Below are 12,138 nucleotides of genomic sequence, written 5' to 3'. Positions count from 1 at the left end.
GTTAACCTGGTTTTAGAGAACAAAACCAAAGGTTAGAGGAGAATCGACTCTAGCGAGCGCACTAGTACCACACAGATGTGTGGGGATTAGTTTTGTACAATGCTAGATGTCTCCTTTATATAGCCTTCAAATCAGGGTTTGCAATCTAGGTTACCTTAGTAACTAAGCGTTCAATATTTAACGTTAGATGAAAACCTGATTTAGATTCAAGCTAATATTTCTCAACCGTTAGATCGAAAACTTAGCTTGTCACACACACTTGAGATATACGTTTACTGGGTTTGTGAAAACCGTGCCCAAACATGTACGTGTGTGTTGGTTCAACATAGTAACCCAAAAGGTTAACCATATGAGCATTTCATATTAACCTTGTTCTTTTTCACCATAACTAGTTCAATTGAAAAAAATGAACTAGTTAGAGAGTTGTTCAATTGCTATGAGATCTTATGTAACTACACAAGACACAATTGAGACAAAGATGATTCGATTCGATTGAACCGTCTGATGAACTTTATGTCCACGGTTTGCATACTGCATTCCTTACTAATTTAAGCTTCATGTTCAGAGCACATCTTTAGATCATAACCCACTCAAGTTCTAAAACAAGTTCACGGACTTAAGGCAACTGGCATACTTTTCCAAACTCAATAGAAAATCTCGGCAAAGAGACTTTCGCTAGTTCGAGGACTAAGTTTGCGGACTGAGTTCGCGGGCTAAACACGCAAACGAGTTTTTGGGAATCCCAACAGAAGTTCTCGGTAAGAGAACTTCCGTCAGTTCGCGGACTGAGTTTGCAAATTGGGTTCGCGGACTTGGAAAAGCCAATTCCTCCGATTTCTCTTGATAAACAAAGTTCGCAAACTTCGGTTCAAGGAATAGGACTTATGCACATATGTGTTGCCACACAATTCTTATATCCATCATTGGTTATATAGACCTAAACTATCATTCCAACCATTGATACATTCTTAGAGGATGTTATATAGTTGTTACACTATTTCTCGTCAAAGCAATTTTGATGAGGATTGAAACATCATGACTTTCGTCACTAGGTGAAGATAAACCCGGTCAAAGAGAAACGCTTTACCAACAAATGATTTCGAGAAAAATATAAGTAGAGTATACTCAGATCGAAATGTCAAATGTGTATGATTCAGTTTATATAGCATACGACTTTTGTCTCATAAGAAATAAGAGATAGAATATATAGACTTTTGAGTGATAGATAATTTCAAGTCTCCACATACCTTTTTGTTGATGAAGTTCCACGGTTCCTTGAGTAGATCTTCGTCGTTGTATGTTGTAATATTGAAAGTGGTAGTAAAAGTTCATTGCTCGGACTTGTAAAGATTTAAAAACCAAAAATATGTACAAAATATGTGTCACAATGATCAAGAGACTAGGACTCGGGATTCCACCAATTCTTATACTCATGCGATTCAACTATCAATTCTAGACAGTTATAGCTTATAAATATTGACTCTTTTATTTGCCAAAAATATATTTTGTAAAACATCAATTGTAAATCACAAGCATGGTGCATAAAAAGCTCTTACGTCTAAGCATACACCATCAAACGACATCACAACTAATTAATAAAAATCATAAAACGATTAATAAAAGTGCAAATAGTCATAAAAGAATTAAATAAAATTACCACATGCATGAAAAATGGCTTCCTCCATCATCCCAGTATTGGGATTTAGCTCCTCATATTAATCACTTGCTCAAAATACATGTTTATAGCTCAAAAAGTTGATTAAAAGAGTGAAAAGAATGAAAACAGTGGTTTTGCGACCAACAGACGGCGTCCAGAAAAGAACGATAAAATAACACTACTGTTGACGCTGCGTAAATCAGACTGTTGTTGACGCTTCTTTTAAAGACCCACGGCCGCTAGTCTTTCCACTATTCAAAGAACGACTGTCTTTGCGGTGTGTTCTTCGTGTTCTTCGAGCTTTGTTAATGGCAGCAGCAGTTACAATTCCTGCAACTCCTCCTGCGCCTCTCTGCTGGCCTCCCAAGCTTACCCAAACTCTCGACAAAACTTCTCTGACTCAAAGGAAACTCTTTTATACCCAGCAACAACTCATTAACTGCCCAAAAATCTTCACAGTAATTCGAGAATATTTTTCTCAATATTTTTTCCTGTTTTACAAAAATCATGTCCCCAAATCTTTACGCGTCTTCTGAAACTCTATGAATCCTTCCTAATCTGGATATATTCGAATCCCAGCTATATATATTCTCATAACGCACGTATATCCTCCAACAGAATCCAATATTCTGAAAATATTCTCACGTCTCTGTTTACTTTGTTCTCCTATTCTAGCCCAAGTTGATCGATTAAATTGCTTGTAATAACTCTGTTTAGTGTACTCAAGTCCAGCCCAATGGATTTCGGGTGTTGAATCTCTTCAAAACAGCCCAAGAATTCAAATCAAAAATTCATGCAGATGTGAAGAACATTTCCCGCCATTTTGAATTTTCAAATCGTGAAGAAGGGTGTCCCCCTAACCACTGTTGGGTGTCCCCTTAGTAATTTGGGCTGAAATAGTAATTCTTGGGTTGAAATAGTAATTTTTCTGGTTTCCTCCGGGACATTTCTGGGGCGTTTCTGGTACATTTCTGGGGCGCCTCCAGGACATTTCTCCGGGGTGTAAATCATCATTTTTTGAGCAACTCTTTCCATACAAGGGTATTTTCTCCAAAAACACCTAAACAAACATAAAAACACAATATTAGTACAAAAATAGAGTTCCAACAATACAGGCATTGAGGACAAATTAGACACAAAAATGTGTCTATCATTGTATGTTGAATCGCCATGAAGTCCTTGAACTCGACTACACTTTTCTATCCTAGTCCGAGACTTAGATATGTAGACTAGAAATCAAGACTTATAGTTTTGATCACTAACATTGACAAACATGCTTGATATAGCAACACATACGAGGTCGACCGAGCTAGGCTCTAAAAGTCTCCCCCTTTGTCAATATTAGTGACAAAACTATAATACTTATGGAATACAAAAAAGATAAACTTTAGTGGCTCCTAATTCCATAGTCTAATCTTCAACGTTCCTTGAAATCTTCGTCCTTCCAAGTACTCCAATGATACCAAAGGTTGTAAGTTTAGCACCACCATTGTTGAAGATCCGTAGCTATAACAATGAGATAAATCGAGGTTCTCGATCATCATTATACAGTGAATTATTATGTAACATCAAAGTCCAATCGCATCACGACTTTAACAATAATACTACGGTGATATATATCACCCCCCCCCCCAGTAAATACTCCATCTCACATGGAAATCACTCCCCCTTACACAATGATCCGAGAACCATATGTATATGTAGTAGAACTACACATTAATTCACCCCCCTTTTTTTCAATAAAATTGCAAAGGTACAAGGATCGGGATCCTAATGAAATTTCCGAGAAGAGATGTTTCATAGACTAAAAGAAAAAATACATACCAACTTAATTTAGATGCACTCATAAATCCGAAGCTAAATGCATTCATCAAGGAGTTTTAAGATATATACAAGATAACCCCTATAAAATTCCACATCCAAACACCCCGCAAGATATTACCATTAAGCACAAGTTCAAAAGAACTCTCCCCTATTTGATGTCATTCCCAAAGGAACAACAAGAGCGACCTTAATTTCGAAAGAAAAGAAGGATTTTTAATTGTGCACCAAAAACCATGAGAATGATTTTCTATATCCAAAACTCAATCAAATTAACCACAAGCAAAACCCATGATTAATTTAATTGGAATACGCAACTAAATCAAACCACAAAAATGATCAATTTAATTGATTGTGCTCAACATAAGTAAACTTACGGAGCTACAACTAAGGGAATCATACGAAGACGACTAACTTAATTGTTCACATACTCAACATAAGGAAAACCTTACGGAATATATGATGTATTTCAAAAGTTGTAGTAATAGTGATTAAAAACTAAGTTCTTTTCAAACTTGTGAAGGGAATGATTTTTTTCTTAGACTTATATAAATTTTAGAAATGTAGAAAATTTAATTAACAAGAGATATAAATTTTTATGGAGAAAATAGAGGTGATGATTCCATCTTTCAACAATATTTATGTAATTTTATTTATTTTTTTATTATGAAAATTTAACAATTGTTTTGATTCTAAATATTGCCACAAGTAGATTCTCAAAATATCAAAGATTGATCGCAAGCATAATACATCAAGAGTATAAAACTAAGCATGTATTATTAAGAGAAAATATATTTGATTAATAAAAATCATTTAAATCATTTATTTTCAATGCAATTAATCACATATAAATATTACAAAAATTAATCAAATAAAAATTACCATATAAATACTGCGAGAAAGGCTTCCTCCATCACCCCTGGGATTGGGTTTAGCTACTCATGATGAAAACCCTCGACTGTTTCTGCAAGTCTGTTCTTCGCGTTCTTCCTCTCTCGCACCAGCATGAAGCTTTTGCACTGTGTGTTTTTCTTTTGATTTTCTCGACTCCTAATTCTCCCCTAAAGCTCTCCAAAATCTTCTAAACAACTTAGACTCATATTTATAGCGTTTTAGAGCCAAAAATCCTACCATTAGTTGCGTATATTCTTCCATCAATCCCATTATTCTCCGCTGCCAATAATATCAAAAAATTTCCATTTTTAGCTTATACACACGTTAAATTTGATCCTTCACGATCCAAATCACCTTCTACATGCCTCATAAGTTATCGGACTCCTCCAAAACACTCCATGCACGACAAACACACACTCCAACTCATGTTACAGGACATGTTGCTCTGTTTTGAACTCGTGAATCAAACCGAGCTTTCCAGCCAATTTAGATCAAACCCGCCACCCAAAATGTCTTCCTTAGGATAAATCACAACTTACCACAAAATTTCAGCCATTGAATCGCACCAGAACACCTTCATTTTCTCGATCAAAAATCTGACAGTTCTGAAATGAATTTTCCAGCCAAAACGTAAATTTGAATTTTCTTTTCCCGCCGAAATTGTTCTTGCTGTTTTGATCAATTGGTGATTATCCAGCCAATTATAACTTAATTCGATCACATTACCATCTCTGTTAAGCTCAATGGAAGATACCCAATGATTTTTGGCTGTTTAGTCTCACTATAAGACCTCCAAAATTCAAACCCTAATTTGACAGCACTATTCACCAATTTTCCCTCCAAAATTCAAATTTTCAAATGAAGAAGAAGGGTGCCCCTTAACCAGAGCTGGGGTGTTAATAGCAATTGGGGTGGAAATAGTAATTTTTGGGTGGAAATAGAAATTTTTCTGGGTTTCTATAAGACCTCCAAAATGTTTAGTCTCACTATAAGACCTCCAAAATTCAAACCCTAATTTGACAGCACTATTCACCAATTTTCCCTCCAAAATTCAAATTTTCAAATGAAGAAGAAGGGTGCCCCTTAACCAGAGCTGGGGTGTTAATAGCAATTGGGGTGGAAATAGTAATTTTTGGGTGGAAATAGAAATTTTTCTGGGTTTCTCCGGGACATTTCTGGGACGCTTCCGGTACATTTTTGGGGTGCCCTTAGTAATTTTCTCCGGGGTGTAAACCACTACTTTTCGAGCCCATTTCGCCGCAAGAGTTTATTTCTCTAAAAAATCCTAACAAGACATAAAATAACACAATAAATATAAAATCGAACACTAACAATACATATAATTGAGACATATTAGACACATAAATGTGTCTATCAACACCCCCCAAACTTATTATTTGCTAGTCCTCGAGCAAAATTAATACTGAAAATAAAATTCTAACTCACTAGGTGTCCCTAATGACCGAGTTAATCTCGGGAGGTTTACCAGAGGTTTACCCACAAAACCTTTACTCCAGACCCTAGTCGTCTACACCAAAATCTTGGAAGGCACTTAAGAATCTCCTTGGTTGGCATACAATTATTGACTCTAAGAGGAAGAACCCTGATGCGAAATTCCAATTGTTGTACACGAGTTTTCACTCAAGCATACTAAAATTCATACAAGTGACAGAGCTAGGGGTGTAAATTCGGGCAGGCCGGGCCGCCCAACCCAAAAACTAAGACAGGCCGGGCAGGCCAGGCTTAATATTTGTGAGCCCGTAAACAAATTCAGGCCGGACAGTCCGGGCACAAGTAGATAATTTGCTACCCAAAGACCGCCCAAAGCCCGCTTTTTATACGGGCAGGCCAGATCAGGCCGGACAGGCCACTATTTTGAATTTTTTTTTTAAGTTTAAATTTTCAAATGAACGGTATTAAATACAATATCCTTTCCTTTCCAACATCGCATATCGTAAGTGATAGTATTATTTTATATTTAAATTACACTGATAAATTTTTAATTTTAGCCTATAATAAATAATTAATTAGAGTACAATAAACTTTCTAATAAGAAAATATATTACCATTAATGTTTTGAAAAGGTTAATTATAAGTAAAAAAATAATTATATATTTTATTTTTCTTGACACAAAATTGACAATTATAAAATTGTAACTTTTAAGTCTTTTTAAGAGGATATTAAATGATTAATGGCACATAGAAGGCTTTCAGGCCGGGCACCAGGCCGGGTATCAGGCCGGGCATCATAATTAATCGCAAAGCCCGAGACCGCCCAATAAATTAATCCAGGCCAGGCCGGGTGGTCCATGACGGGCCATAACAAGCTTTGGGCTACTTCGGGTACAGGCGGGCTCGGGCGGATACAGGCAGGCTGAGTATTTTCGGGTACTATTTACACCCCTAGACAGAGCTCTACTAAGATAGTTTCACGATGGACATCTTACTCGGAGTCAGACTAATCACATGAAAAGATTAAGAAGATGGAAAAAGAAAAATGTAGATGGTTGAAAAGTGAACGACGTTTCCCATATCTGTCTGAAGGCCTCTGCCAAGGTGAACCTAACCTAAATGACTGAGATATCGGTCTGACTAATATTAACACACTGGCATATATAAAGGTACCAGTGGTCAATAATCCTAACTCTAGGTCAACACAACTGGTATATACAAGGGTACCAGTGGTCGACTTTATTAAACACACATTTATTTAAGAACTAAAAACATGATTGGATCTTGTGGACCCAAGCACATGTTTCTTGTCAGCAGATTACATGGTAATTCCCGTGGATCCTGCATTCCACGCTTGTTTAGGCGACTGAGTCAGGGAGAACACACACATATTGCTATCCAAGTGTTAGTATTTATTCCGATTGGTCTACTGGTCTGGTCTATTTTTTTTATATTTTCAAAAGGTAACTCAGTCACTCTATTTCACCCTAGCAAAGGTAACAACTTGAATCGTGTGCCCCACCGAATCACTTGAAAAAGAAAAAAGAAAAATAGAAAGTGAGAAGGACTCGACAACATATGGCGAAACTATCATGTTATTTCTAACACCTGAGTTCTGTGATTTTATGAATAAACTTTATATATGTTTCAATCTAGCCAGATTTGTTTCTCAACTTCTAAAGCAAAAATGTTTCCATCCACTTAGATTGGTTAGTTCTATCCTTAATAGGCGTAAATTTCTAGGCTCTGGAGTTTATTTATTGCAACTAAAAAGTTTCTCCCATACCCCCAAACTTAAATCTAACATTGTCCTCAATGTTCTAAAGATTAAATTAAAAGCACGAACAAGGAGAAACTGTTACTATTTGAAACAAAAAGAGTTAAGGAAGGATATTACCGTGTTGCATGAGAATGGGTTACCTCCCAAGAAGTGCTAAGTTTAAAGTCTTCAGCCAGACATCAAATACCTCAACAAGGATTTTCATCTTCCAAAGTCATATACCAATAGCCGAAATAGTTGTGGGCCCTCGGAAACTAATAGAGCAGACACAAATGAGAAATTACCATCCTGGATTAGAGAAATGAGCAGACTAAGTATAACCTGGTCTAGGGATTTCCTTGAGGAAACAAGATTTATCTAAGGTGTCTCTTTGGGCTCTATATAAGTGTCTAGTATAACTGGTTCAATCGAACGACACATCTCTAAGAACTGGGTTTTCTCTTGGACGGTGTCTGGAGGATCGGGTAGCAGAGTTTGAAGAAACTCAAGCAATATCCTAGATGCACAAAGCTCGAGTCCTAAGTTAGGGACTTCTATTAGGGATATTTGACGATCTCCAAAATCATCTTTACCCCCAAACTTTGGGTGAACAATCTCCTCAAATGGACCAAAAACTATGGGATGGATTCTAAGGTCCATAAAGTCGGCACAATAACTAGATTCTTTTGGGGAATGTTCATCTAAATGAACAACATCCTCACATAATGGATTATTAAAGAAATTCTCTAGCATAGGCTCATCAGCTAAGGTGTTTGTCAAGGATACCTCCTCCAAAACACTAGGGGGTTCATCAAACAATGGATTATCAAACATATTGCAGGTTAAAGGATCAGGAACTAGAGTGCTAATCATGTTCACCACTTCTAAATCATCTATCTCAGAAGACTTAATGACATTAAAGACATTTAGCTCAGTAGTCATGTTACCAAAGGATATATTGATAAGTCCGGTTCTGCAATTGATGACATCATTAGATGTGGCTAAGAATGGGCGACCTAAAATCACCGGGATGTGAACACTTGGGTCCTGAAATGGCTGGGTATCTAGAACAACAAAATCCACTGGATAAATAAACTTATCAACCTCAATCAGAACATCCTCTATGACACCACGAGGGACTTTTACAGACCTATCAGCTAATTGTAGTGTCATGTTGGTCTTTCAGCTTACCAAGACCTAGATGGGTGTATACATGATACGGGAGTAAGTAAACACTAGATCCTAAGTCAAGTAATGCCTTATCGACCATGTGATTACCAATTGCACAAGATATGGTAGGGCATCCAGGGTCCTTGTACTTAGGGATTGTTTGGTTTAGAAGAATTGAACTTACTTGACCAGCTAAAAAGGCTTTCTTATGGACATTAATCTTACGCTTTCATGTACAAAGATCCTTAAGGAACTTGGCATAAGCCGGTAGTTGCCTAATTGCTTCTAGTAACGGAAGGTTTATGGTAACTTTCTTAAAAACCTCCATTATGTCATTAAAGTTTGATTCATTTTTTGTTGGTGCTAATAGACGGGGAAATGGGGCGCTGGGGACAAAACCAGGCTCAACAGGACCTTTATTGGTCTCTTTAGAGACTCTATCAGTCTCTTCATTTTCTGGCTCAGAAGGGTGAACTACAGCATGTTCACTATCAGGCATGGCTACCTTGTTGTCAACTTTCTTTCCACTCCTAAGGGTTGTAACAACATTCACATGATTGTACGATTTCTCTCCTTTGGGGTTAGGATCAGTATGACTAGGGAATCTTCCATCTTCTCTCTCACTTATAAACTTAGCTATTTGTCCTACCTGAAGTTCTAGTTTGGCAAGACTTTGGGAAGTATTCTTCAATTCCTTCTTAGTTTCTTGTTGAAACCTCATGTAGTTATTTAATAACATGATGAGAGTTTCCTCTAAGGTAGAAATATTTTTCTCGGAAGTATTCTGAAACTGAGTTTGATCTGAAGAGTTCTTAAAACCAAATCCTGGGGGAGGCTGAGAATTACTAGATTGGCCTTGATTCTGTCCCTTAAACCAAGAGAAATTCGGATGGTTTCTCCAACAAGGATTGTAGGTTTCTGAGTACGGGTCAAACTTATGACGGTTTTCAAACCTAGAGTTGTTATAGACAACATTGGCTTGCTCCTCACTATCCTGACCTTCCCAAAAAGCATCATTGGGTTCTATTCCACAACTAGAGACTTGAGAGGCTCTATTCCTACCATGAGGTTCCATATGAGGCCTATGGTTGGCTGATTTAATTCCAGGGCCTCTAACCATCTAGACAAAGCAGCAAACTTAGCCTCTGGCCCATAGCTAGTATCCACTACATTAGTGCTACTCTTATTGACCAAGAGTCTTCTAGGGGGTTCAACACTAGATTCCCGATTTTTCAGCTACATCTTCTAAGAAGGTATATGCATCTTCAGCACTTTTACTTGTGAACCCACCAGCACATAGAGATTCAACCATGGCTTTGGTCGAATAGTCTAGACCTTCATAAAGGATGGTTATTAGTTTCATTTTATCAAACCCATGGTGGGGACATTGTGACAAGAGATCATTGAATCTCTCTAAAAACCTATAAAGAGATTCTCCTTCTTGTTGCATACTAGAACTAATTTTCTGCCTAACAGATGCAGTTCTATGCTTAGGATACCATTTCAGGTAGAACGCAACAGTGAGTTCATTCCAATTTTCTATTGATTCGGACGGCAGGTTATGCAACCATGACTTTTCCCTATCCTTTAAGGAAAAACGAAACATCCTAAGTTTTAGGATTTCATCACTAAGGTCTTTAATTCTGATTGTTCCGCAAATTTCCTCAAAGTTCTTTATATGAAAATAAGGGTTCTCACCGTCCTTTCCTAAAAATATAGGAACCATATTTATAATACTAGGTTTTATCTCATAATGTGTCATAGTGGCAGGCAATTTAATACACGAAGGTCGGTTGGTCCTAGTTGGAAACATGTAGTCTTTCAAAGTTGCCATCTTTGGCGCAACAGGAGTACTTTTGTCACTCAAAGATAAATTTTCAAAACTGAAGTTTCCAAAAACAGGGCTCTCAAAAGAAGAATCTTCGAGCTCCCTGTTTATATCAGAAGAACTACTAGGTTTATCGCTAATCAATCAACTTAGAGTATCTCTTTTCCAAGCCATATTAACAAAATCGGGCATACACTAAAAAAATCCTAACAAGGAAGGTTGTTCTAGCAAACACACAACAGGCTGACTCGACTCCACCAAAGAAAACCTAAAGATTTCTAGCAAACAAAAAGCATGATGGCTCCACTTAGATTGTTTCTAGACTTGCTTCTATCTCTCGAAGGGGAATTCGTTACAGTTTGAGCAAACCCCTCTAGAATCAATCCGAGCTAATGTGAGGAAACTGAGGCGAGGGAAGCTCAATGGAGCTTTGATACCCAAGGCCTCACCGGAGTTACAAGGCGGTATGTTTCAACTCACAATAACCTTCTTGAACTTTGAGGTGTGCTTAAGAAAGTAACCAATATCCTTCGAAATTTTTTCCTAATAAGCGTGTTACCCTATTGGTCTCGTTCTAATCAAGTTTTAAGCTTGGGTTCTCGTTAGGTTTCGTTCTCCTAAGGCGGGCAAGAAGGGAGCGGTGATGAAATCCGAACACTTATCTTGTTTTGGCCAGGCCTTTCCCTTTACTAGGAATTTAAAAACAGTCCAATTTCGTCCTCAATCAATGATCACCTTAAGGAATACAGTAACCCGCTTGCAGGAGATTCGCGAATGTTTCGATTGGACTTACCTCCCGTACCAGACGGGGGATGAACCGTTGAAGTCGACTCGGGCCACGACTCTTATGTCATGTCCGAACCCGAGGGGCCGAGACGATATAGTAATCGTCGTCCTTCCCTGCCCACAGTTTATATTTAAGGGTAACCTTCTGTAGGGTATAAAAAAAATAATGTCCCAAAATTTAAAGTCCAAAGTCCATAAAAAAAATAAAGTGCAAAAGAAAAATAAAGTCTAAGAAAAATAAAATCTAAAAAAAAATAAAAAATACAAAGCTCACTTTTTTATAAAATAAAAAAAAAATATTCTTCTTTCGCTCCTTTCGCTTTAAGCTTTTCCTTCAAAAGTCCTTAGTACTCCACTTCGAACCTGTAAATCAAAGACAAAAAGACAAAGTAAAAAGGAAAAAATAAAAGAATAAACCTAAAAAAAAAAATCTACCTAAGCACAGGTCCGCGTCGGTGGCGCCAAAAATTTGATGTATTTCAAAAGTGGTAGTAATAGTGATTAAAAACTGAGTTCTTTTCAAACTTGTGAAGAGAATGATTTTTTTTTTTAGATTTAAATAAATTTTAGAAATGTAGAAAATTTAATTAACAAGAGATATAAATTTTTATGGAGAAAATAGAGGTGATGATTCCACCTTTCAACAATATTTATGTAATTTAATTTATTTTTTTATTATGCAAATTTAACAATTGTTTTGATTCTAAATATTGCCACAAGTAGATTCTCAAAATATCAAAGATTAATCGCAAGCATAATACATCAAGAGTA

Source organism: Papaver somniferum, chromosome 10 (genome assembly GCF_003573695.1).
Source record: "Papaver somniferum cultivar HN1 chromosome 10, ASM357369v1, whole genome shotgun sequence".
Lineage (NCBI taxonomy): Eukaryota > Viridiplantae > Streptophyta > Magnoliopsida > Ranunculales > Papaveraceae > Papaver > Papaver somniferum.
The sequence above is the reverse complement of the archived record's forward strand: the minus strand, read 5'-3'. Positions refer to the sequence as shown.